We start from the raw sequence: 27,362 nt of genomic DNA on the forward strand, positions 1-27,362 counted from the left end.
TTCCTGGGCAATTTTCTGTTATGGTTGAATGTTCTTAGGCTATTTTCTCTTCTGGCTGAATGGTTTTAGGCTATTTTCTGATAGGCTTGAATGTTCTTATAGTGTTAGGGAATGTTACATTTCATAGATATCTCAAGTACTGTATTAGAAACATTTCACACATATTAAAAACCATTTAGATACAGTAGGTATTATCTGAGACTTTTGTGAGAATGATACATTAACACAGCAATGTTTTAAATATATTTTAACCATCGTGTGTGATGCTGAAGATATTTTTCATCTTGTGGGAAAGAGTCCATATTTACCAGGGATTGGTGCAGTTATCACAGTTGTGCCCATTACAATGACAAGCAGGACACGTTGGCTCCTTTGCCCCCTTCTCATTGGTGTATTATCTTTACATTTGTGCTGTACACTTGACTTTTATTGAATTACCCATGTGTAGCTATTTGACTGGTACCCGAACACACTGGGGTTGATTCACTAAAACTGACTAAAACTGGAAATCAAACAGCTTCCAGGTTTTTTGTCAAAGCTTAAAGTGATTCAAAAGGCAGAAGGTTTTTTTTTCATCTTAATGCATTCTTTGCATAAAGACAAAACACCTTCAGTGGGCAGCAGCCCCCCTAATACTTATCTGAGCCCCCTCTCTATCCAGCGATGGGCATGCATGCCTCGACCGTCCAGGACACTCACTTCTGGTTGGCTGAGACACAGCAGTGGCCCCATTGGCTCCCGCTGCAATCAAAGTCAGTTAGCCAATAAGGAGAGAGGGGGGGGCGAACCGCGGCTCTCTGATTGAATGGACACACAGAGCAGCGGCTCGGCTTGGGTACCCCCTTAGCAAGGTGCTTGCTGTGGGGGCACTCGACAGGGGGGAGAGGAGAGGGGCCAGGAGTGCCGGCGATGGACCCGAGAAGAGGAGGATCTGGGCTGCTTTGTGCAAAACCAACTGCACAGAGAAGGTAAGTATAACATGTTTGTTATTTTTTAAAGAAAAAAAAAGGAGCTTTTGGTATCACTTTAATCAAATAAGCTAGAAGTTAGAAGCTGATTGGCTACTGTGCACAGCTGAACCAGATTTAGCACTTTCCAGTATTAGAAAATCAAACCCACTGTGTCAGTAGCAGATAACACACTTATACAGCTGCAAACCAAAACACACGTGCATGAGTAATAATCAATAGTACATGTACAATTTTTGCATTGATACATATGCATTGGGTCTACACTTTAATGGCCATCCTACCTGGAAGAAAACCCAAGAGATGGGGGAAATATCTCCTGGGGCTCAGGTACACAGGGCAGTTGAAAACCTTTTCTGAATGCTGGAAACCACCGGTGAAAAACATCAGTTTTACAGCTTTTACATACCATGTTTATGCGAGTTTAGCAGCGGTTATGAGTATTTGAGGTTAGAAGCATTTTTAAAGATAATACCAGGAGACCCTCCCAAATGGCCACAATGCAAAAAAACAAAAACAAATTATTACCTATTTCAGCCATTCTGTGAGAGAAGAGAGAGCGGCAGCAGAGAGAACAGTGTGCATGTAGATAGCAGTCCTATTTTTTGTGTTTTCAGTATTGATCCATTCACGAACATGTGTGTGGAAATGCTTCTGATGTTGCTGTTGCTGAGGCTCTGAAGATGTAGGAAATTGCATGAGAGGACCAAAGTTCATTACTGTACTAATTCATTGATGCAGGCAACAGCTTGTGGTGAAATCCGTGTTTTTTCAAACATTATTATATGTTTAAAAAGTATCAAAAATGTTTTAACCTTTAAAAACGCTTATACATTCAAACACATTTACAAGCATTTGGCGTTTAAAATTCTGATAAACTACAGTCCTGAACACAATTTTTCTGCTTTCAAAAAAATGCCTGTAACCCCAATTGCCTCTAAACTACTGAAAACCACTTAGTGTAATGTACACATAAGATAATATAGAGGAGAGTTCAGGGGCTGCGGAAAAGAAAAATGCCCAATAGCTTCTAAACGTCCGTTTATCAGCAGCAGTGTACATGAGGCCTTATTCTATAATGTCAGGGCTATGAAAGAATGAAATAGAGAAGTAGCCACATGGGATTGTCACCCCTAACACCCATTGTTTTGTAAATACATTTTACTCTTAATAGAGGGTTATGATGATTGTTAAAGCAGAGTTCCGGCCTCGGGGGTCAATTTTAGCTAAAAATACCCCCGGGACAGTCAGGGCTAGTACATTCCATAATGGATAGCCTCTGAACCGTTCCGGGTTGCACTTACCTGTAAGAAGAAATACTTACATTGAAAAGTTCTTCTCCAGCGCTGCCATCTCAGGTGTGGGCAGCTGAAACCGCAGCGTCCCTCTTTGTGTCCTCTTCCGTGACTTCGGAGTCCCACAATGCACTGCACCTACCCCACTCGTCACTTCCGGTGCAGGCACGGCACGGCACGGCACCTCTGCACAGCTTCTGGGCATGCCCAGAAGCTGTTTAGCAGGGAATGCCGCGCCTGCACCGGAAGTGACGAGCGGGGCCGGTGCAGGCGCATTGACTCCTGGGAGCGATGATGTTCAGCTCCCAGGAGTCATTGCAAACCGGAAGAGACAGCGCGGGCCCGTGGCCACAGAGGGAGGAAGTGGAAGGAAGGTTAGTATATTTTCTTCCATAATAAGCTAAGTGACCAAAAAAAAAAAATCGTCAGTATCCATTTCTTTTTCAGGTTGCACTCAGCAAGCGGATGGCACTAAATCAATTTTTTTTTTTTATTTTGAGGCCGGAACTCCGCTTTAAGTACATGTCTCTCTATGGCTGCTTTGCTGGATCTTCCTGTTTTGTGTTTCAGGTGACAAGCTGCCTGCTGTTGCTAGGAAAATGTACCTCATCTGCTGAGCAATGGATTGGTGACAAATCTAGTGGCAGGAAACATCTAGCCAATGAGTGTAACCTTCCACTTGTATATTCTCTTCTGTCACTGGGGGGAGTCAGCATTTACCTCAAGTCTGTCAGCTGGACTCACCTCTGGATTCTCCTCAGCCTTACTTCTGGATCTTTGGACCTGCTCCCCCACCTCCCTCCAGCTTTTTTTTTTCCCCTCGTCATGGTCCACCTTTACGTAGGAAACGTCACCCACTTTGTGGGTGGACAGTGGTTGGTACGCTGTTATAGGTATAAGATATTAAGCATGTTGGTCTGTTATTGGTTAACAACAGTTCTGTTTGATATTGAAGGTCCATCTTTTTGGGTAACGTTGCCCACTTTGTGGGTGGACAGTGGTTGGTACGCTGTTATTGGTATAAGATATTAAGCATGTTGGTCTGTTATTGGTTAACAACAGTTCTGTTTGATATTGAAGGTCCATCTTTTTGGGTAACGTTGCCCACTTTGTGGGTGGACAGTGGTTGGTATGCTGTTATTGGTATAAGATATTGCTGCTTGAGTCATAGTGACTAAGCATGTTGGTCTGTTATTGGTTAACAACAGTTCTGTTTGATATTGAAGGTCCAACTTTTGGGGTAACGTTGCCCACTTAGTGGGTTGACAGTGGTTGGTACGCTGTTATTGGTATAAGATTGTAAGCTCTAACGAGCAGGGCCCTCTAGTTCATTCTGTTTTGAATTGTATTGTAACTGTATTGTCTTCCCTCACATTGTAAAGCGCTGCGCAAACTGTTGGTGCTACATAAATCCTGTATAATAATAATAATAAGATATTGCTGCTTGAGTCTTAGTGACTAAGCATGTTGGTCTGTTAATGGTTAGCAACAGTTCTGTTTGATATTGAAAGTCCATCTTATTGGGTACTGTCGCCCATTTTGTGGGTGGACAGTGGTTGGTAAACTGTTATTGGTATAAGATATTGCTGCTTGAGTCTTAGTGACTAAGCATGTTGGTCTGTTAATGGTTAGCAACAGTTCTGTTTGATATTGAAGGTCAATCTTTTTGGGTAACGTTGCCCACTTTGTGGGTGGACAGTGGTTGGTACGCTGTTATTGGTATAAAATATTGCTGCTTGAGTTGTAGTGACTAAGCATGTTGGTCTGTTAATGGTTAGCAACAGTTCTGTTTGATATTGAAAGTCCATCTATTTGGGTACTGTCGCCCCTTTTTGTGGGTGGACAGTGGTTGGTACGCTGTTATTGGTATAAGATATTGCTGCTTGAGTCTTAGTGACTAAGCATGTTGGTCTGTTAATGGTTAGCAACAGTTCTGTTTGATATTGAAAGTCCATCTATTTGGGTACTATCGCCCCTTTTTGTGGGTGGACAGTTGTTGGTACGCTGTTATTGGTATAAAATATTACTGCTTGAGTCTTAGTGACTAAGCATGTTGGTCTGGTAATGGTTAGCAACAGTTCTGTTTGATATTGAAAATCCATCTATTTGGGTACTGTCACCTCTTTTTGTGGGTGGACAGTGGTTGGTACGCTGTTATTGGTATAAGATATTGCTGCTTGAGTCTTAGTGACTAAGCATGTTGGTCTGTTAATGGTTAACAACAGTTCTGTTTGATATTGAAAATCCATCTATTTGGGTACTGTCGCCTCTTTTTGTGGGTGGACAGTGGTTGGTACGCTGTTATTGGTATAAGATATTGCTGCTTGAGTCTTAGTGACTAAGCATGTTGGTCTGGTAATGGTTAGCAACAGTTCTGTTTGATATTGAAAGTCCATCTTATTGGGTACTATCGCCCATTTTGTGGGTTGACAGTGGTTGGTAAACTGTTATTTGGTTGGTATAAGGTATTGCTGCTTAAATCTTAGTGACTAAGCATGTTGGTCTGTTAATGGTTAACAGTGGTTCTGTTTGGTATTAAAAGTTAAAGTTCATTTCATAATTAAAATTGTTTTAAACCAAATAAAGGGGCTACGTCCTAATTTTTTTCCACAATACTCGTGTATTTATTTTATATTTTAGGTATGTTCTTTTGGTATGACGGGTGTTATTGGGGTGTACAATCCCATTGAAACAGTTTAATGATGGAACACATGGCCAGACATAGGTCTTGAGTCTAGCGTCTCCATTAGTACAAGTCGATTGATTATGAATGTTTTTGCTGTTGATGATGACAAGATGGCCTATTTTACTGAACTCATTACTTTATGATAATGTGCTGTGTACTTTGTTTCATTCTACTTCATCAATAAGCCACATAATTGAGAAAGTTCTCTTCCCATGAGATCTGCAACACCATTTTTTTTTAAGTATCGGCTTGCATTCAATATGTCAACAACTTTAGTTGATGAGAACGAAAACAGGCGTATTTAATAAATATGTCACCAAGTAAATGGCAAAGAATGACTGCCATGTACTGAGCCGGTGCAGACAGAATTCAAATTCCCCCCAAACCACACAGAGCATGAACTGTAACAGGACTTTTTGTGGCTATTTGGACCATGAAGGAGACAGCTCGTAAAAAAAATGTCTGCAATGTAAATGACTCCTTTATTTTTTTAAACTTGTAGTTGTATTTCTTTTAAAAATAAACAAAGAGATTTAGTGCATTGAAACATGACCTGTATATCCTGTGTAAGTCTAGTGTACTGGGCTTAATTGTGGGAGGCTGTGTCAATAATGTAACTTGTTGACAGACTGAATTTCGTGTTTTCATTAGCGAAGAAAGGGGGGGGAAGCAGCAGAATTAACTTGCAAAGAAAACCTTGACATCAAGACACATAAAACTTTGTTACATTGCAGTAGTTTTCGTTTTGTATGTGTAAAATATTCTCCACTTTTCTCCTTGCATAAACACGTTTCACAAACATGTACAAGAAGTTTCCTGGGATAAACCAATTATTTTAGTTAAATGGAAAATAGCTACAGATTATTTGAATCAGGGCACAGAGGCGGATTAGGCACATAGACAAGGATGTTGCCCAAATGCAGATGGGAAATGTGATCAGAATATAAAATGCTGGTTTTGTCTGGATTTCCTGTTTGAGCCTCTTGTGCTTCTTTTTTTTTTTTTTTAATCTAATTTCCAATGCAATGCCACTAGAAAACAGGTGCATAGTATGTTTGTAAAAACTGCAAATTCTGCATCAATCATTTACATGATTAAAGACTTGCTTAATAGAATAATAAAATGTATTTTGTCATAGTCAGGTACAGAAACATCCATTACCAAATAGATGAAAACAAGCTGTTGCGTTCTTATTGAATAGAACATGTCATGATAAATACAATAGAAGAATGCATTAGTCAAAGACATACATAATGCAAGTGTTATACTGTTTGAAAATAGAGAATTACACGCTTGGATTCTAAACTGAAGATTCATTATAGTTTAAGAAGCTGTCCTCTCACCTCAAAAGTCTGCAACCTTTTGTTAGCCCTTCCGTTCTGCACAACCTTCATCAGATCTATATCTCCTACATGGTATGGTTTCTTTAGATAGAAGGGTGGAGTTAAAGCGGAGTCCCGGCCACAAAATTGACATAATCGATTTTGTGGCCATCTGCTTGCTTTTCCTCACCTGAAACAGAAATGGATAGTTAGGATTTTTTTTTTTTTTTACTTACCTTGTTATTGTAGAAAGAAATACTCACCTTTCTTCCACTTCCTCCCTCTGCGGCCGCGGCCCGCGCCGTCACTTCCGGTTTGCAATGATTCCTGGGAGCTGAACGTCATCGCTCCCAGGAATCAATGCAACGGCACCGGCCCCGCTCGTCACTTCCGGTGCGACGCCGCATTCCTTGCTAAACAGCTTCTGGGCATGCCCAGAAGCTGTGGAGGAATGCGGCGCCACACCGGAAGTGACGAGAGGGGCCGGTGCAGGCGCATTCTGGGAGAAGAAGACGTGGAAGAGGACGCAGAAGAGGATTGCGCTGGCTTCAGCTGCCCACATAAGAGATGGCAACGCTGGAGAAGAAATTTTAAAAGTGAGTATTTCTTCTTGCAGGTAAGTGCGAACCGGGACAGATCAGAGGCTAGCCATTGTGGAATGTACTAGCCCTGACTGTCCCGGGGGTATGTTTATTGAAAAAATGTTTTTGTGCCCGGAACTCCACTTTAACAGTCATGGAATTTTTTTTTTTGCCATACCTGAAAAAGATCTTCCCATGCATGGCTGATCTACATAATTTAAAACCCTGCTACTTAGTAATATAGGTCAGGAATTTCCTTAGATAATCATGGGTTTTCTGCATAAAATGTGTTGTGTGTTGCCCACAGCGGCCATCTAGATTCTTCACTTTGAGACATATAAAATTCTAGAATATTTTTACTGCAGTGAGCAAAATAGGGTTTTTCTTTCTTCTACTCTTTGGGGTTGATTGATAGACTGTACACTTTGCAAAGTGTTGAAGTTGCACTTTGATAGAAAATTTTCTTTAGAGCTTAGTGAATTAGGTGAAGCTCTGCTGACTTCCATCAGCCAATCATGTGCAGGCAAAAATGCTGTTTTTTTTTTTAAATATTTCTCTTTTATTAATGATTTTCCTTCACATGATGATTAATGTTATTTCAACAGTCATTTTAATTTTTTTTAAGCACTTGTCGACCACCCACCGCACATATACTGTGCCAGGCTGGCTCGGGTGCGCGAACCGACGTACCTCTGCGGCAGTTCGGGGGAGTGCTCCTGGTGGCGCTGGCGCACGCCCACCCGCATTAGGAAGCGGAGAAGCTAATCTATTGGGCTGGCGGCCGCGATTGCCACCGGGCACCCGCAATTGCTCCCCATGGAGATATAACGGCAGTCTGCAGTAAACACAGCAGACTGTTGTTCTCTCTGGAATGAACACAGAGAGCCTGGGATCCTCCTATATAGGATCACAGGTCTCTGTGTTGATTCCACAAGTCCCTCCCCCATAAAGTTAGAAAACACTCCCCTTGGCTCACACTTAACCCTCTGGTCTTCCCTAGGTTAACCCCTTCCCTGTCATTGTCATTATTACAGTAACAGTGCATATTTTTAGCACTGATTACTGTAGTAATGTCACTGATCCCCCCCAAAAGTGTCAGGGGTCAGTTATCTGTCAGACGCAATGTCACAGTCCCACTAAGAATCGCAGATCCCCGCCATTACTAGTAAAAAATAAATAAAAATGACAAAAATCTTTCCCCCTAGTTTGTACATGCGATATCTTTTGTGCAAACCAATCAAAATAGGCTCATTGGGATTTTTTTTACCAAAAATATGTAGCAGAATACAAATTAGCCTAAAAGGATGAAAAAATTTGATTTTTAATTTTTTTTTTGGGGGGGGGGGGGGATGTTATACAGTATAGCAGAAAGTGAAAAATATATATATATTTTATTTTTTTTTTCAGAATTGTCTTGTCGCACTTTATAGCGCAAAAAATAAAAATGTGCAGGTGATCAAATAACACCAAAAGAAAGCTCTATTTGTGGGGAAAAAAAGATATTAATTTTATTTGGGTACAGCATCGCAGGATTGCGCAATTGTCAGTTAAAGAAACGCGGTGCCGAATAGCAAAAAAATGGCCTGGTCAGTAAGGGGGAAATCCTTCCGTTCCAGAAGTGGTTAAATCTACTGCTTTCATATAAATAATACACAGGATTTTTCTGTTCCTTGGTAAGGTACTTCCTCCTATGTGATGACAAAACTGTGCTTCTATCTCCAAATTTTGCTCCTACAATGTCACCTTGTCATATGACTTGACACTACATTTAGTCCTGGTAATGAACATTGCACAGGCATGGTCATCTATTGTCATCAGGAAACCCAGCCTGAGAAATCCCACGCACAGTGGCTAAGTGGCTAGCACTTCTGTCCGGTAACACTAGGGATGTCAGTTTGAATCCCAGCCACAGCACTTTCTGCGTGGAGTTTGCATGTTCCCCCTATGCCACATTCCATGACAGACATGCTGACAGGTTAATTGGATCTTGTCTAAATTAGCCCTACAATGTATGAAATGGGAGTTAGGGACCCTATTTTGTGTGCTCCTTGAAGGCAGGGACTGATGGGAATGTACAACATATACAGTATGTAAAGCTGTAATTTGTCAGTTCTTTATAAATAAATACCATGTAGCTGTCATTGGAGTGTGTGTAAAAATAAAGGTAACCACTTGCCTACAGTGCACTTTCACCCCTTTCCTGCCCAGGCCAATTTTCAGCTTTCAGCGCTCTCACGCTTTGAATGACAATTGCGCGGTCATGCTACACTGCACCCATATGACATTTTTATCATTTAGACACTGATGGATGGCACTGATGGACACTGACGGGTGGCACTGATGAGCGGCACTGATGAGCACTGATGGGCAGCACCATCAGCGCCCACACTCAGTGCCCATAGTGCTGCTAGTCAGTGCCCATCAGTGCCTAGATGAGCAGGCACTGATGGGCACTGACTGCCAGCACTATGGGCACTGATTGTGGGCACTGATGGCGGGCACTGTGGGCACTGATGGTGGGCAGTTAAGTCATTTTATTACCCTCTTGTGTAATCAGGGCACTGGTGATCAGTGCCCTGATTACATTTCTCTGTGTCCCCTATGAGGAGCAGCCGCTGATCGCCTCTCCTCTTCCTCACACGCTGTCTCTGGGAGAAGCTGGCAATGAGAGATGATCTCATATGTTTACATTTGAGATCATCTCTTATTGGATGTTCCGATCGCGTGGCAAATGGCTGCTGTGATTGGCCATTCACCACGATCTGTGATTGGCTGTGTCCAAGAGACACGGCCGACACAGATTTTCCCTCATGCGTGCGCGGGAGCGCGCGGGGAGCCTGTTACTGGGAGGCCGTTTAAAGACTGCCTCCCGGAAATTAGAGCCTGCGCTGTAGCCGTCTTTTGGCTATAGCGCGGGCAGGAACTGGTTAAAGAAGGAGATACAGCACTGTTGTTGAAATGCAGCAAAAGATGAAAAAGAATAAGAAGCCAACTAAAGGTCATTCAGTTAGAGTTTACATTTATTTATTGGTGTAACTTAACTTTTGCTGAGAAGAAAAAAAAACAGCCTGACCAGATATAAACTTTGCAAGTATTTTAGCAAACATCATTGCACCATCCTATCTGCCACTGTTTCTGTTGAAATTGACCCACAAACTCTACTAACTTCCAAATTCCTGCACATACTTCCTTTTTCCAGAGGCCTAGGAGAGTACATGTTTTTGCTGCAATCATATGATCAGTTCTACTGTTGAAAAAAGAGGAAATCCAAATAGCAATGAACCAATCACATGGGCAAGCAAATAAGTTCTGTAAAAAACTATTATAATGAAAGAGAGATATGCATTTACTTCTATCTCCCTCTCTATGCATGCCATTTTCCCATTTGTGTTTCTGCATGTTTCTGGAAACTATACATACAAGAAAGCTTTGGCCATACCTTTGTTGTACAATGTTCTGTTAGATTTACCACAAACCACATAATATGAGGTCAAAGTTAAACAACACTTTCACTTGTATCCAATTAGGCAGGCCTTTCTACTACATAGTTGAAGGTAAATTTCAAGAAAATTGTACAGAAAATTGTAAGAAAATTGTATCATGTATGGCCAGTCTAAGGGTCTAAAAAGCACTGATAGGTATCTCCTGTCTAACATCAACATCTGTGCATATCAGGGATTATATACAGGAGATATGCTCAATGATAGAACAATTCCTGAAAATGGTAGAACCTGCAAGATACCAAAAAAAGCTGGTGCAAACGCAATGGCAAAAACTGGGTTGAACAAATCTGACTGGTTTGCCAAATCCTGCTGGAAATCCACAAACCTCGAAACTTAGCAGTGGACCCCAATGAAGTCTACAGAGCAAAACGGAAAATTGTATCATACTTACCGTAATTTTCCTTTCCTGGTGCCTATCCATGGCAGCATACCAATGATAGAGCTCCGCCTCGACTCCTCCCTCAGGACTAGTGCATAGCATAAAAGACAAGAAGGTCCCTTCCCCCAGCATTCTCCTGTAATTTAGAATACCGAGGGTGGGAGCGTATGCTGCCATGAATAGGCACCAGGAAAGGAAAATTACGGTAAGTATGATACAATTTTCCGTTTTCCTGGTGCCTCCATGGCAGCATACCAATGATAAATAAATAGCTGACACGGGTGGGATAATGCACACAAAAAAAAAATTTTATTCAGACAGAGGACATGGCCGAGTTTAGTGCCCTCCTTCCAAAGTTTACGGTTGTAAGGGATCCAGGATCAATTCTGTAATGCCTGATGAAAGTATGGCGAGAAGACCAGGATGCTGCCCTGCATACCGTCTCCAAGGAGACGTTGGCCCTAGCTGCCCAAGATGCTGCTACAGCCCTCGTGGAATGAGCCTTCACCTGTGTTGAAGGCACCAACTTCTTGGATATGTACGTCTTTTTGATTAGTTTCACTACCCAGGAGGCTAGAGTTCTGCTAGTGGCATCTTTCCCTCTATTTTTCCCTTGAGGGATGATGAATAGTCTTTCTGATATCCTAAAAGATTCGGTGGCAGCCAAGTAGGCTTTCAGCACTCTAGCGATGTCTAATTCGTGGCAAGTATCGGAATCTATGTCAGTAAAAACTGGCAATGCCCAGGGTTCTCTTAGGAAAACTGATGACGCCACTTTGGGGACAAAGCCATGAATCGGACGGAGTTCCACCCTATCCGGGAAAAAGGAAATGTGTTCCTCACCAATTCTTAGTGAGTGGAGTTCCGAAATTCTCTTCCCAGATGTTATGGCTAAGAGGAAGACTGTTTTTAAGGTAAGATTCCAAATTGAAATTTGCTCTACTGGGGCAAACGGCTGATTTGAGAGGACCTCCAAAACTAATGAAAGATCCCATTTTGGAAAGGAGCGCCTAGCAGGAGGGCGGATCTTTAATACTCCTCTCAGAAAGGTCACTACTAAGGGGTCTTCTGCCCATTTTCTATTGGATGCGGCCGATATTGCTGCTACCTGAACCTTTAGGGAGCTCAGACCAATACCCAAATCTAGACCCGTCTGTAAAAAACTGAGAACGTCAATCGTATAAGGAGAGATCGGGTTGAATCCTTTCCCAGAAGCAAAGGTTTGAAACTTGTTCCAAATTTTGTTGTAAACTGCATTTGTTGAAGGCTTTCTCACTTTTAGAAGGGTAGAGATGACCTCTGTGGAGCAGCCTAAGGTCTCAAACCTCTGCCTTTCAGCTTCCAAACCCGAAGGTCCAGCTTGTGGGGATTCGGGTGAAACATCCTGTCTTGGGATAAGAGGTGAGGAAAGGAGGGGATCCTCGTCAGCGGTTCCAGGCTGAGATACATGGCTAGAGGGAACCATGGTCTCTTCGGCCAATAGGGCAGTACTGCTAAGACTTGGACTTCTTCCCTCAGAAGCCTCGAGAGAAAGCTTGCAATTAGTGGGCGAGGTGGGAAGGCATAAGCCGTCTTGAAGACCCATGGGCATACCAGAGCGTCCACGGCCGATGGGTGAGGAAAGCGGGAGAAGAAACGGGTCAGCTTGTTGTTGTTCGGAGAGGCAAACAAATCCACCTAAGGATAGTCCCAGAGATTGACTATCTGCTGGAAGATGTGGGGGTGTAGAGACCACTCGTTGCTGTCCGTGAAGTTCCTGGACAGCATATCTGCTTACATATTTAAAGTGCCTGGAAGATACACAGCTTTCAGGCCGAGGAGATTCTTCTCTGCCCATAAGAGTATTGGCTCCACTTCCCTGAAAAGGGATCTGCTGTGTGTGCCCCCTTGTCTCTGAAGATAAGACACTGCTGCTCTGTTGTCCAGACGCAGCAACACCCTCTGACCTTTGATGATGGAAGTCAAGGCTAACAATGCTTGAAAAGCCGCTCTGATTTTCAGGATATTCGACACCTTCCCATTGGTAGGGAAAGGCCATTTTCCCTGTACCCTTATCTCCCCGCAATGGGCTCCCCAGCCCTGTCCGCTGGCTTCGGACGTAATTGTGATCCATGAGGGAGATCCTAGGTGATGTGATTTGGAAAGATTCGTTGTGTCTGTCCACCAGTGTAGACTTCTGATTGTTGACGCTGACAGAAAGATCTTTTGGGAAAGATGTAGTCTCTTCCACTGGGCCAGAAAGGCTACTTGAAAATGCCTCAGATGCCAATGAGACCAGGGGACTAAAGGGATGCAGGCCGACATTGTGCCTATCAGACTCATACACTGAGATGCTGTCAGGAAGGAACACTGCCGAACTCGGATCATTTTCTGTGTAATAGCTTCCCTCTTCTGAGGAGGAAAAGAAACTGAACCTTGTTTCGTGTTGAATAAGGCGCCCAGATATATCATCTCTTGAGTAGGTATTAACTGGCTCTTCTGTAGGTTTATCAACCATCCCATTTCCGCTAGTGCCTGCATTAACATTTCTTTGTGGACTATGCGCTGGTTTGGGTTGGAGGCCAGAAGCAAGATGTCATCTAAATAGTGGTAGACTCTTAGACCTCTTTCTCGAAGTGGGGCCAAGGATGAGATCAGTATCTTCGTAAAAACCCGCGGGGAGGTGGACAAACCGAAGGGAAGGGCTTGGAATTGGAGGTGCAATTGTCCCACTGCGACTTTCAGGTATTTTTGGAAAGAGGGGAGAATCGGGACATGCAGATACGCGTCCTGTAGATCGATAGAGATCATCCAATCCCCTGGCTGAATGGCGCGGATAATCGTTTGCAGGGACTCCATTTTGAACTTTTCGAGAAAAATGTATCGATTTAGTTTCTTTAGGTCTATAACGGGTCTCCAACCACCTGTTTTCTTTGGGACCAGAAAAAGGGTAGAATAGAATCCCTTGAAGCGCTCTTCCAAGGGAACAGGAACGGCTGCTTTCTGAAGCTGGAGAGATGTCAGGAAATGAGATAGTGCTTGTGCCTTTTGATGGGAGGTCGGCCACCTTGTCTGTTGGAACGAATCTTGAGGAGGATGACCCGAAAAACTCCAAAAATGGCACCAACAAATAGTCGATAGAACCCAAGGATCCTGGCAGCAGCTTGCCCAGATTGGAAAAAAATGTTTTAGCCTGGCCCCTACTGGGGGGGGGGGGGCAAGGCTAAGTTGGCGTCAAAAAGGTTTTGACGCCTCTTGGGAAACGGTAAGGACTTTATTCTTTCTGGAATTTAGGAAGGAAGCTTGAGTGCCTCTCCAGGGCCTCCTGCCCTCTCTGGCCTGTTTTGGCTGTCTGTAGTCCCGTACATTAGATGGACAGAATCTTGCTATAAATGGCCTTGACTTGCGAGCTCTCCTGTCTTGTGGAAGCATGCCCGATTTTCCGCCCGACACTCTAGAGATGGCTGTATTCAGTTGTTCCCCAAACAAATTTTTCCCGTCAAATGGGATCTTGCACCAGTTTTGCTTGGATGCAAGATCGGCTATCCATGGTTTAAGCTCTTTTTGCCATCACGGAGTGGAGCATAGCTCTGGCTGAGCAGCGGATGGTATCAATTGCCGCTTCTCCCACAAAATCTGCCGAAACTTTGAGCAACTCAAGGGCTTTGATTATGTCCTCCTTCGGGACGTCCTGACGTAAAGCGGTCTCGATGTTTACTGTCCAAGACCTAATAGCGGTAGAAACTGAGGTGAGGGAAATTGCTGGTCTGCAAGCTGCACCTGCCGCTAGATAACTTTTTCGCAGGTCCGAGTCAATCCTCCTGTCTAAGGGGTCTTTGAAGGAAGTTGAGTCCTCCATAGGTAATGTAACATTCTTTGCCAGGCGGACCACTGCTGCATCTACAACCGGCATAGAGGCTAGGGAATGCATATCTTGTTCAGCCAAAGGGTATAGCTTGTTGATACGTCCCACCGAAAAAATTTTATCCGTTTTTCGCCATTCATTTTCAATGACCTCCTTAATTTCTCCCATTAAAGGGAAATAGATCTGTTTCCTTTTAAGGAATGGAAAGTAGGATTTGGATTTTTGAGGGGCAGGATCTTCCACTTCCTCCCAGGCAATAGCTTCTTTGACCGCCTGAATGAAGGGCTGAACTAAGGAATATTGGAACCCAGATGGATCCCCCTCATCTGAAGATCCATCCGAGTCTGACTCCCTGGCTGGATGCTCTGCCGGATGCATGCACAGGAGTAATAGTTGCAGAGGGACCGGGCCTTTCGGTATCTGGAACATGAGCAGAAGATTCGGAAACAGATTGGGCCGGAGCCAATGCTAGTTCTGAAATCTAATCCTTAACTGTTTGTTTGATTAAGTCTATTACTTGTTTGCTTTCTTGCTCCCGATAATCTCTCAAGCAGTCCTTGCAGACTAATTTATCCGGGAGGGGGTTTGCGCCACAAGCCCAACACTTCTTCCTGGAAGTATGAGGAGGGGGAGATGGGGAATAGTCCTGCCTCCTTGATCTTGATCTTCCAGATCTATGGTGTGAGGATCGGGATCTATATGGACTCTCGTCATCTCGATATCTTGAAGATTTCTCTGATCTTTTGGAATGGGCAGGGCTGATGAGAGAGGGAAAATTCCCATCACTCAAAGACACATGCTCTCTTTTTTTTTTTTTTTTTTTTAAATACTCACGTAAAGTTGGTCCCATACCTATCAGAAGTGTGAGGATCTTGTGCACGAGATGAGCGACTCATGATGGCTTACAAGCAGCAGGGTCAGCTAAAGGGGAAAGAGAGAGAGGAAAATCCCCATTTTTTTTTTTTTTAAAGATAACAGGGAGAAAGAAAAAGCAAAGAGAGAGAGAGAATACTGTTAGATCTAGACGAGACAGATATATATATATATATATATATATATATATATATATATATACATATATATACAGATCCTCCCCCTAGTACTCATACACATATGTATACACATACATACTACCCCCAGATATACATGTATATATATTAAAAAAGAAAATTGGTCTACCTAAGGGCCGGAGAGGAGCACTTGCAGGGCTTCTTGATAGAAGCAGCTCCCACTCATCTGAGCAAGCTGCCTCCTTATATATGATTTTCCCAGGAAAAAGGGAGGGCCTATGAGGAAAAACTGCTGTTTATGATTTTCTTTAATTGTAAGGGAAAACGAGTATCGCTTTCCCTTAACAAATATGGCCACCTGGTAATGGATTGCGGCACTGCGCATGTGCCCGCGCATGCGCCGTGCCTCCCACGGCATCACGCAGCGGACACCTGGATCCGCCCATACCCGGAGACGTACCGCTCCACTGCGCATGCGCCCGCGCACCCGACGTCGCTCCACGAGGACGCAGAAGAGTGCGCATTCATCCCCGCCCACCGGAGGGAAACATTGCGGACGAGGAAGGAGGACCGAGCGCCCTCTGCACAGAGTAAACAGGTAACTTTGGGGAGAAAAAACCCTAAAAAAGGCTGCATTAAAACCCTGGCATAGCAGAATATCAAAAACTCATGCCTAAGTCATATCATTGTTTAAAAAAAGGGGAAAAACAAACAAGATGAAAGACAAGACATTGCTAATATATACAACATCCTAAAGAAACAAGTGAAATATATAAATGAAACGATAGAATAAAGGGGAACACCGACTCGGCTGTTGAAGTCAAGACTCCTCCATAATTTTCCAGAAACTGCAGACTGCATTCCTATGAGGAAACTCTGCTTTTGACCCCAAAAGATCCACAGAAGGGGTTCCCTGCCTTATTAGTGCTATGAGCGACCCAAGAGCAGGGACTGTGTCTGGGAGAGGCTGAACCCAGCGGAAGCTGCCAAACTAAGTAAGGCAGAGCCGGTAGGGACATGCTGCTAACTCTTCACCAGTTTCAGAGGTATGAGGAAAAAAAGGAGAATGCTGGGGGAAGGGACCTTCTTGTCTTTTATGCTATGCACTAGTCCTGAGGGAGGAGTCGAGGCGGAGCTCTATCATTGGTATGCTGCCATGGAGGCACCAGGAAATCTTGATACTAAACTCTGGCCATTTTAAAGGCTAATAGGGAAGCTTTTTTCACAAAGGGCGTGGGGAGTTGGGTACAGCCATAGGGAACATTTAACTAAGCAAACAAAAGATGTAAGAAATGTCCTGGGTTATTTTACTGCAACTTTGAGGGTGACATTGAGAAACAAATGCTTTAAATTACATACTGGAGAGATGCCTGTAAGTTGTGTGTTTGGTGTTAAAGAGCAGTACAATTTTAAAGACAGTGTCAGCGATCCCATAGTCTGGCATCACATCATATTTTGGATTTCTTAACGTTTTATATTTAGCTTACCCAAATATGATTTATTTCAACTTAAAAAAAGGCTTTTTCTAGGTAGTTTTGGCTTTGGCACCTCATTTATTTTATTCAGCAGGAATAGGCCTGAATTAAATGATGGAAGCTAAAGTCACAACAGATCTAAAAGTTATAGTAAAGTTTACACTTAAAAAAAATAAAGCTCCCAGTTTTGCACAAATTGACAGCAGCAAAACAATTTAATAGTATAGTTTGTGAGTTTTTTTTCTTATTACCATTTGGGTGACATTAGAAACAAATATTGTACAGCGGCCGGGCTGAACAGTATGTAAGCAATTTGTTTACAATGCAACAAAAGAAGAATAGAAGAGACAGGTTTTATCTTGAAATAGAAATTAGAATAAATTTTTTGATAAACATCCACAAAGATTGGCTGGACAGTGCAGCTCCAAATGGCAGACGGCATCAGCTGCTGCGGAAAAAGCTACTATAGTAATCACCCCCAAGTGCAATACTTGGAACCCTACACTGTCAAAGCTCTTTGTGCTGAAACCCCTCACCTATGTAATTTAGTGGACATCTCCAGCCCGCTGGGCTACCCCTGAGTGGCAGATTCCCATATATATATATATATATATATATATATATATATATATATATATATATATATATGTGTGTATATATTTAGTTCTGTTATTTTTTGTATTTAATTATTTTTTTTTTTCAATGATTACTTTCTGTATTTTCTGCAATTAATGCAGTCATTGGACTGCCACAGTTAAGGTCAGGCATGTATGTAATTTCTTTGCATTGAGAGCCTAATCTTTTTTTTCTCCCAGGCACTCAGCAGACAGTTGTATTTTATTTTTATATACAATATCTCACAAAAGTGAGTGCACCCCTCACATTTTTTTAAATATTTTATTATATCTTTTCAAGTGACAGCACTGAAGAAATTACACTTTGCTACAATGTAAAGTAGTGAGTGTACAGCTTGTATAACAGTGTAAATTTGCTGTCCCCTCAAAATAACTCAACACACAGCCATTACTGTCTAAAGTGCTGGCAACAAAAGTGAATACACCCCTAAGTAGAAATATCCAAATTGGGCCCAAAGTGTCAATATTTTGTGTGGCCACCATTATTTTCCAGCACTGCCTTAACCGTCTTGGGCATGGAGTTCACCAGAGCTTTACAGGTTGCCACTGGAGTCCTCTTCCACTCCTCCATGATGACATCATGGAGCTGGTGGATGTTAGAGACCTTTCGTTTTAGGAAGCCCCACAAATGCTCAATAGGGTTTAGGTCTGGAGACATGCTTGGCCAGTCTATCACCTTTACCCTCAGCTTCTTTAGCAAGGCAGTGGTCGTCTTGTAGGTGTCTTTTGGGTCATTAGCATGTTGGAATACTGAACCGTGGCCCAGTTTCTGAAGGGAGGGGATCGTGCTCTGCTTCAGTATGTCACAGTACATGTTGGCATTTATGGTTCCCGCAATTGTGGCTTTGCAGCTGCTCCTATTCCAGCTAATGGAAATCTGCAAGTTTATGGCCTGTGCTGTACGACAGTGGTAGGTACTCATTCACCCTTATTTTTCCTAGAATGCCATCCCCAAGCCATCATTATTTTTCCTAGAAGCTCTGTCTCCACCAGCATGTGGAATACAATGAAGCACCTGGAGACAAACAGGGAATATGAGGAGAAAGAGAAGAGTTGGGATACTGGTGTTGAGAATAAGGAGGAGGAAATGGGGCAGGAGTAGAATAGCTATAGTCATAGGGTGTCCACCCTTCCACAGCCAGGAAGTCGGGCAGCCACAAAAGAGGGAGGAAATTGTTCAACAAGGAGGAAGGGCAGGCAGCAGTAAAAAGTTAAATGTAGAATTTTATTTTTAAAGGCTTTTCTTTTTTCCCCCACAGATGCACAGCATTTTGCTACCTGCAAGACATCCAGTAAGGTCTTATGTCTTCATTAAAAGGCCTGCCGGTGCCTACAGTATTCTCTCTCTATGCACGTCTGTCAACAGCACTACCTATGCTTTCTTTGTCAAAGCTAAAGCACATTGTCAGTATGGCTGCTGAGAACCCACATTTCTATAGTGAGGGGCTGGCTTATGCAAAATCTCCCCTACTGGTTCTTCTAAGTCAGCTGACCCAAGTTTATGCAGGCAGTGCATTATGGTAACCACTTTAGTTCACTGGGTCCACAGACCACGAATTTGCAGTTGACCCTATGGTAGATCAGAACCTTGCTCATAGATAAATTAAATTGTATGATCCATCCAGATCAAATTCTGCTTGTTACCTTTTGCTTCACTTATATCTGATTTTAACACCAAAAAGAAAACCTGCATTTCAAAATTTAACAGCAGTTGGTGCTAAAGGAATTCTGTACACTTAGTGTACACAGATTTGGCAGAGACTGGTACATAAATCTGAAAAATGTGTGTAGGGAAAGGGCTCTTGAGAGATGCGGTTCTGGAGGTCAAACCTACATTGACCTAAAGCACCATGGTTCTCCTTCCTTCCAGCAGATGCCCCTGCAAAAGATCTACAAACCAGGTGGTGGTGTCACAGTAAATAATAAAAGATGTTTCTCGCTACAGAACCCAGTTTAAAAATAAAAAATAAACAAATAAATAAATAATAATGCTGGGACATGATCTGGAGGGGAAGAGGGATATTTTGGGGTATACTTGGGCCATGCCTATACATACTTTTTTAACACGCAATTTATTACTTACAAAGTGCTAGAAAAATCTGAGGTTTTTTTTTTTTTATGCTATTCATGTTTTTTATCACTAGCGGTACAACACAAAGAACATTGTACACATTCCAAAATTTAAGTACAATAAGAGCTATTCTCTGTGTAAAGCACAAGGTTTTAAACAATATGGTAACAGGTCCACTTTAAAGTTTATTTTCACTTTTGCTATCAAATTCATGAAAACCCCACTATATATGTGTTATGGGTTCCTATTCACACAGCAACCTTGAAAAAAAAAAAAAATATATATATATATATATATATATATTTCTCTAGATGTTTCTGAGGAGAAGGTTTCATGACTGACTGAAGCTCCCCAGCCCCCTCATAAACAAATTAAACAAAGTAGGATTTTTGCTTGCTGGAATTTTCAGAAAAGAGCATCTATAAGGCTCAGTTCACATTTGTGCGATGCGGGAACCCTGTGAATATGCAGCTTGTTCCCACATCGCATCCGCACATCTGGCAGTTCACACTGCCATATGTGATACGCAGGGGGTGTCAATTAAATGTTAACGACACCCCCAGTTTGATCGCATATCGCAGTGCGATCTGACAGTTCGCACAGAATCGGATCACACAAGTGTGGACCACTGTGTGATCCGATTCTGAGGAGGCTCAAAAAATGCCTCATGTGCGTGTTTGCTGCGGATGCGCTGCGAATTCAGCCATACAAAGTGTATGGCTGAATTCGCATCCGCACAGGAGATCGAAAGTAATGAAGGGGCAGTGCGCTCCGAATTACATGCAATCAGCGCATCCGCAGAAGTGTGAACGGGCACTTAAGGTAAGCTGCAATTTTCAAATATTTTATGCTATGTGAATGGCGACATGTAACAAATAAAAAGTGGAAATACACTTTAATTCATATGACTTAAATAGTGCAAAATAGTTCACAGAGTGCGCTTTAATACACAGGGAGCAAAAAAAGAACTTCAGATAATTTGTCCTCACAGAATGTAGCAACTGTTTGCCAATAGAGCAATATAACATTATGTTTCTATTTCTCCACCACTCAAGTTGGTGATTTATAGGTTGTTTTAGTTTATTCAGAGCATCACATGGCAGCTATTCAGTACCAAAATGTTTCATTTTGATCGGCTATTTGAGCTGCACAGGAACATTCTATTGGTTTGTGTACATGAGAAAAGAACCAAAAGTAGCTTTAAAGTAAAAAAAAGTGGCCTACAGTTTGAAATAAATCGTTACCACTATTTGTGTTTTATTTTGTAATATTAATGTAAATGAAATCATTCAATCTATTGGCTATAAGCTCTCCTAGGCATATTTTTTAATCCTGTGTTAACAATACTAGATTTATACATTGATCCTTTTTTAGCATCAGTAAACCTAGCCCCATGATGAATCATAAGATCATAATATTACTTATTTCTTTGCATACAGCTATATACATTATTGTATTTATTTACCAATAAAAACTCAGATAAAAAAACTTTTTATCCAGTAATATATTTATTTACAAAAATAATGTCTACATACAGGAGGTAAAAGTACTTGAACCTATCTTGAAAGCAGCCTTCTGTAATTCCCTGCACAGCGACACTCCTATTGTGGGCCGGGACAGCAATATTAGACAATCTCACTCTACTGCATGCATAGTATCGTCCACATTGGTGTGCGCAATCTATTGTATTAGGGTGCGCACCCCAGAACATAAACACACATGCCTGTATATGAGCAGAGCAATGAACGGTGTCAGGAGAGCAGGGGTTGGTGTCAGTAGGGCAGTGGACGGTATATAAACAGACCACTGATCTCTCTTTTGAGACAGAGAAAGGGCATTCAGGCAGAGATTTCCTGGTCCCTTTCTCTGCAGCCTCAGCTGCACTGGACAGTGAACAAATGGGAAGTGTTGTGGTGAGCAGCTTCCTGTTCATTCACGAACTGAAGCATAGTAAACATAGTTACATATCTTTCTTTCCCAGAAGCATACTTGTTTCGGTTGGCAATAGTCTTTGCAGCCTCTGGACAAAATCTTCTGACAAGCCCTGCACAGTAGGTCCATATTAGTGATGAGCTAAACTGGCTTGGCTTGGTTCAAAGGACATTGGATGCTAATCTGTGAAAAAATTGTAACTGAAAATTACAAAAGTGCGCTATTACTAAACAATAAAACAATAAACATTGTCCATATGTGAAAAAATCCAAAAAACAATACAAAAAACGATGAGGAGTCTATTCCATCTGAAGGGGAGTGTTCCCAAGGTGATGCATGTAAAACGGACCAACTTGATTGGTGATAGGTGAATTAACCTCTTACCAAAACAATAATCCAGTAAAACGTGACTTAGTGCAAAAACTGAAAACTTGAAGTGACACCCAGTGATGTGAATGGACTCTTACCACAATGGAGAGAGAATGGAACATATGCTGTGGTACCAGGGAGTCCAGTCAAACGGCCACACTTGATAAAATATCCAGAGGGATGGATGGATGGATGGAGTTTCCCAGTATCTTTTTATGGGTCTGGAGGCTTCCTGTAATGTTCCGGTACCTATGGTACCCTTGTTCCTATATTTCTCCTCTCTTTGCATCCCATCTTGTATATACAAAGGACGCATACACCTTTAAGATCGGATGACATCACTGCCGAGCGGCTATTTCAATCGCCGGTTTGCTCTCACTCATCGCTCGTTCAAACCCACATGTTCATCGCACCTACGCCTGAGAAGTCGGAGCTGCTGACATACCTTCCTTGCTGAACTAAGCCGGAAACCTCGCTGGTGATCCGTATCCCGCTACGGGATCACCCCTCTCCTCTGGACATTGTATTTCCTAACCTATCTAAGTGATAAGTACCCCGCAGGGGATTCTTACTAACCAATCTCCTACTGTCATCTACTGCAATTACCAAGACTATCTGTATCTATCTATTCACTATCATCTGCATAAGACTGTTAGCTCTTGGGACTACCTTGAACTATCCTTGCACTAGGTTACTCTGTCTAAAGTATACTCCATCTGTGTCCTCTTACCATCTGCACTATACTTGACATCAGAACCTATCTGCTTACCATCACCTGCAACTCTCCTATACTACTTCTAGTGCTCACCATACAATAGCCTGTCTCTCATCTATATATCCTCATATACTCTATTCCTCCATTAAACATCTATTAATAATATATATAGTATATAACAGGCTGTACACGGTGATGAAGTCCTGAGAGTTGGATATGTTGTTCAACACATTCTCTACAAGGCTACTGAGTGTAATAATTCTGCAGCTGTAAATCCATCCGCAAACAAAAACGCATGAACGTTACAGATTGAATGAGCCATTAAAAAAAATATGGATTCAGCAGAATTATCCACTCATGTACTACAATTAAAACAACAAGTAGATGCATTGATCCATGCACTTACAGAGGTAAAAAATGCCAATCAAACCTTGAGACAGCAGCTTGGCCGTCTCACACAGCCTCCTGCTGCTCAGCCCCGTGAGCCTAAGATAAACCCTCCTATAGTGTTTTCTGGTGATCGGAGCAAATTCCGTGAATTTAAAAACGCATGTCAATTGTTTTTTTTGTTAAAACCTCTAACCTACACCACTGACCAAATTAAGGTTTGTACCATCATCTCCTATTTAATGGGTGAACCCCGGGCCTGGGCAGATGCTCTCTTTGAAAAAGATGATCCACTCCTTAATTCATATCCCTTATTTCTAGCACAACTTGCTACTTTATATGAAGACCCCAACAAGCAGAGTACCGCTGACACCCAGTTATGGGCCCTAAAACAAGGAAGGAGACCTGTTGAAGATTTTGTGGCCAATTTTAAAAGATGGTCCCCTGATTCAGGGTGGAACGACACATCTTTGCGAACGCAGTTTAGACTCGGCCTATCTGAGGCCGTTAAAGACGAGCTCGCCCGAGCGGATTTACCTGGCACTCTAGAGGGATTGATCCAGACCAGTATCAATATTGACAGACGACTACGAGAAAGAAAGGCTGAGAAGATGGGCTCACCATTTTCCAGTCCTTCTCGGATGTTGCCTGCTGACCCTACTCCTATGGAAGTAGGAATGATACGTCCACCTCTGACCCTTTCTGAACGTGCCAGGAGGAAAACCGAACATCTTTGCATGTACTGCGCATCCCCAAATCATCTGGTAAACGACTGTCCTCTTGTCCGCAGAAAAGAGGGTGAGTGTTCAAATGTCTTGCTAGGGGGACTCACAACTTCCTTTCCTAATCCTTATCTTTTTGTTCAATTAACATTGCAGTGGGACCAAACTAGGATCACCACCAAGGCTATGATTGACACAGGATCTTGTGGAAACTACATTGACATTTGTTTTGTCTCCCTTAATAAAATACCTATTGTTTGAAAACCCAAACCTGTCTCCGTTAGTTTTATTAACGGTACACCTTTATCCTCTGGTCCTATCACCAGTCAGACACAGGCACTTCTTGTAACTGCTGACGAGTCTCATGTGGAGACCACCACCTTTGATGTATTAACTTCGCCACATTTTCCAATCATTTTGGGACTTCCCTGGTTACACATACATCAACCAATCATCGATTGGAAAACAAGAACGTTAGCCTTCTCTTCTCACTATTGCGAGACGACGTGTAACCTCCCCACACATGATAGGATCCTGTCTGTACTGCCAGATGACATTATTCCTAAGTGTTATCAAGATTTATCGGAGGTTTTCCTCGAGAAAAACGCTCAAATGTTACCTCCTCACAGGGACTATGATTGTTGTATCGATCTGCTCCCTAATAGCAAGTTGCCTTATGGACATGTATATCCTCTCTCACAGGATGAACTCTCTCACCTTAAAGAGTATCTGGATGAAAACTTGGCAAAAGGATTCATCCGACCTTCTACTTCCTCCACTGCTGCTGGGCTTTTCTTCGTCCGCAATAAGGACTCTAGCCTTAGGCCTATCATTGATTTCAGACAATTAAATGCCATTACAATAAAGGATCGTTATCCTTTACCTCTTATTCCTGAACTTATCGAACAGGTGCGTGGGGCTTCTTTCTTTTCAAAATTGGACCTAAAAGGGGCATACAATTTAATTTGAATCCGTAAAGGGGATGAATGGAAGACGGCATTCAGAACCAGATACGGACTGTTTGAGTACCTTGTAATGCCATTTGGGCTATGTAATGCCCCCGCAGCCTTCCAACGTTTTATAAACGAGATATTCCGAGACTTGCTTGATGTTTGTGTGGTAGTATATTTGGACGATATACTTATCTATTCTCATTCCTTACCTGAGCACATAAAACATGTGAGACTTGTGTTATCAAGACTACTTGCACATAACTTATATGTTAAATCAAAGAAATGTCTCTTTCATAAAGAGGAGGTACTATTCCTAGGATATATTATATCTAAAAGTGGAATCAAAATGGACATGAGCAAAATATCCTGCATTCTGGATTGGCCTGTGCCAACCACTCGCAAAGCATTACAAAGGTTCCTAGGATTCTCTAATTACTATAGGAAGTTCATTAAAAACTTCTCTGCGATTGTGAAACCTCTCACACAACTTACAAGCACGAAGAGACCATTTAATTGGTCAAAGGAAGCAAATGGAGCATTCTCTCTGCTGAAATCAAGCTTTACTACTGCCCCCATACTATGCCATCCAGACCCATCCCTTCAATACATCTTGGAGGTAGATGCGTCTAATATGGCAGTAGGAGCAGTTCTCTCACAATGACCAACAAACACCTCACCTCTTCACCCAGTTGCTTTCTTTTCAAAGTCATTAAGTAGCCCCGAGGTGAACTACCCAGTAGGTGAGAAGGAGTTATTAGCCATAAAACTGGCATTAGAAAATTGGAGACATCTACTTGAGGGCACTCAATTGCCAATTCTGATATATACTGATCACAAAAACCTCCAATACCTTCAGACTAATAGAACTCTTTCCCACCGGCAGGTACGGTGGTCATTATTGTTTCTGAGATTTAATTTTTTAGTAACTTACACGCCCGCAGACAAAAATAAAAAAGCGGATGCACTCTCACGACTAGCCGAGAAAGATTGCACTGAGGTTCCCTCAGTTCCTATAATACCACTTGAACGTATTATCGGAGTCATTCGCTCACTGAAGGAGGAGATTTTGCACAGTATAGGGTTGGATTCACCTCCACCACAACTAACTACTGACGCAGAAGGCTTCCTCTACTACAACGATAAATTATACATACCCCCTACTATGCGAACCAAGATCTTAGAATTGTCGCATGATGTACCTATGGCAGGACATATGGGTATGACTAAAACTCTCAATCTACTAACTAGGCAATTTTGGTGGCCAGACATGAAGACAACCGTAAAAAAGTTCGTTTCATCTTGTGATATCTGTGCAAGGTCTAAAATTGACAACACGAAACCATCAGGATTACTTTGTAGTTTACCGATACCCCAGGTTCCGTGGGAAGTGGTATCCTTGGATTTCATAGTGGAACTACCACCTTCCAAAGGATTCAACACCATCTTGGTATCAGTGGACCATCTGACCATCCGAAAACTACCTTCATCCAAACAAACAGCAGAATTACTTGTGAAACATGTCTTTAAGTTACATGGTATTCCAAAAACACTGCTGTCTGACCGTGGTTCACAATTCATCTCAAAATTTTGGCTAGCTCTATGTCAGATACTGCGAATAGAGCGTAACCTTACTTCTGCCTACCACCCTCAGACCAACGGACAGACAGAGAGAGTTAACCAGTGCATTGAACAGTACCTGCGTTGCTATACTTCGTATCTACAGGACGATTGGGCAGATCTCCTCCCACTGGCGGAATTCGCCTATAACAACGCTACTCATAGCACTACTAAGCAAAGTCAGTTTTACCTGAATTATGGGTTTCATCCCACACTCCTTCCTCCACGTATCTTACCATCAAGTAATCCAGTAGCATCTGATTATCTTGCCCAGATAAAGGATTCTCTGGGATTACTCAACAATACCATATCTCATGCTCATAGCCAACAAAAGAAATACTACGACCTCCGTAGGAGACCCTCTCCCCAATATGCCATTGGGGATCTTGTTTGGCTTTCTACAAAAAATCTAAGACTAAAGATCCCTAGTAAAAAACTTGGACCTCTATTTCTGGGACCTTTTCCAATAGAGAAGCTTATTGGAAAAGCTGCAGTACAACTCAAATTGCCAGTAGACCTCAAGATACATCCTGTCTTCCATGTGTCTCTACTGAAGCCCCATGTTCCTAACCAAGGAATAAGGCCTACTATCTCACCTCCACCTTCTGTACAAGTGGAGGGTGGAAAAAAATTTCAGATAAAAGAAATTTTGGATTCCCGTTTCAATAGAAGAAGACTCCAGTATCTTGTACGATGGAAGAATTATGGGCCCCAAGATGACACCTGGCTGGATACCTCCGATATCCATGCCCCTAGACTGATTCGCAATTTCCACTCGAAATATCCGGAAAAACCAGTTCTAGAGGCCTTCTGGAGCCGGCCTTAAGGGGGGGGGGGTACTGTAATGTTCCGGTACCTATGGTACCCTTGTTCCTATATTTCTCCTCTCTTTGCGCTC

This window comes from Pelophylax lessonae, assembly GCF_965119305.1.
Source record: "Pelophylax lessonae genome assembly, chromosome: 2".
In the NCBI taxonomy this organism is placed as follows: domain Eukaryota; kingdom Metazoa; phylum Chordata; class Amphibia; order Anura; family Ranidae; genus Pelophylax; species Pelophylax lessonae.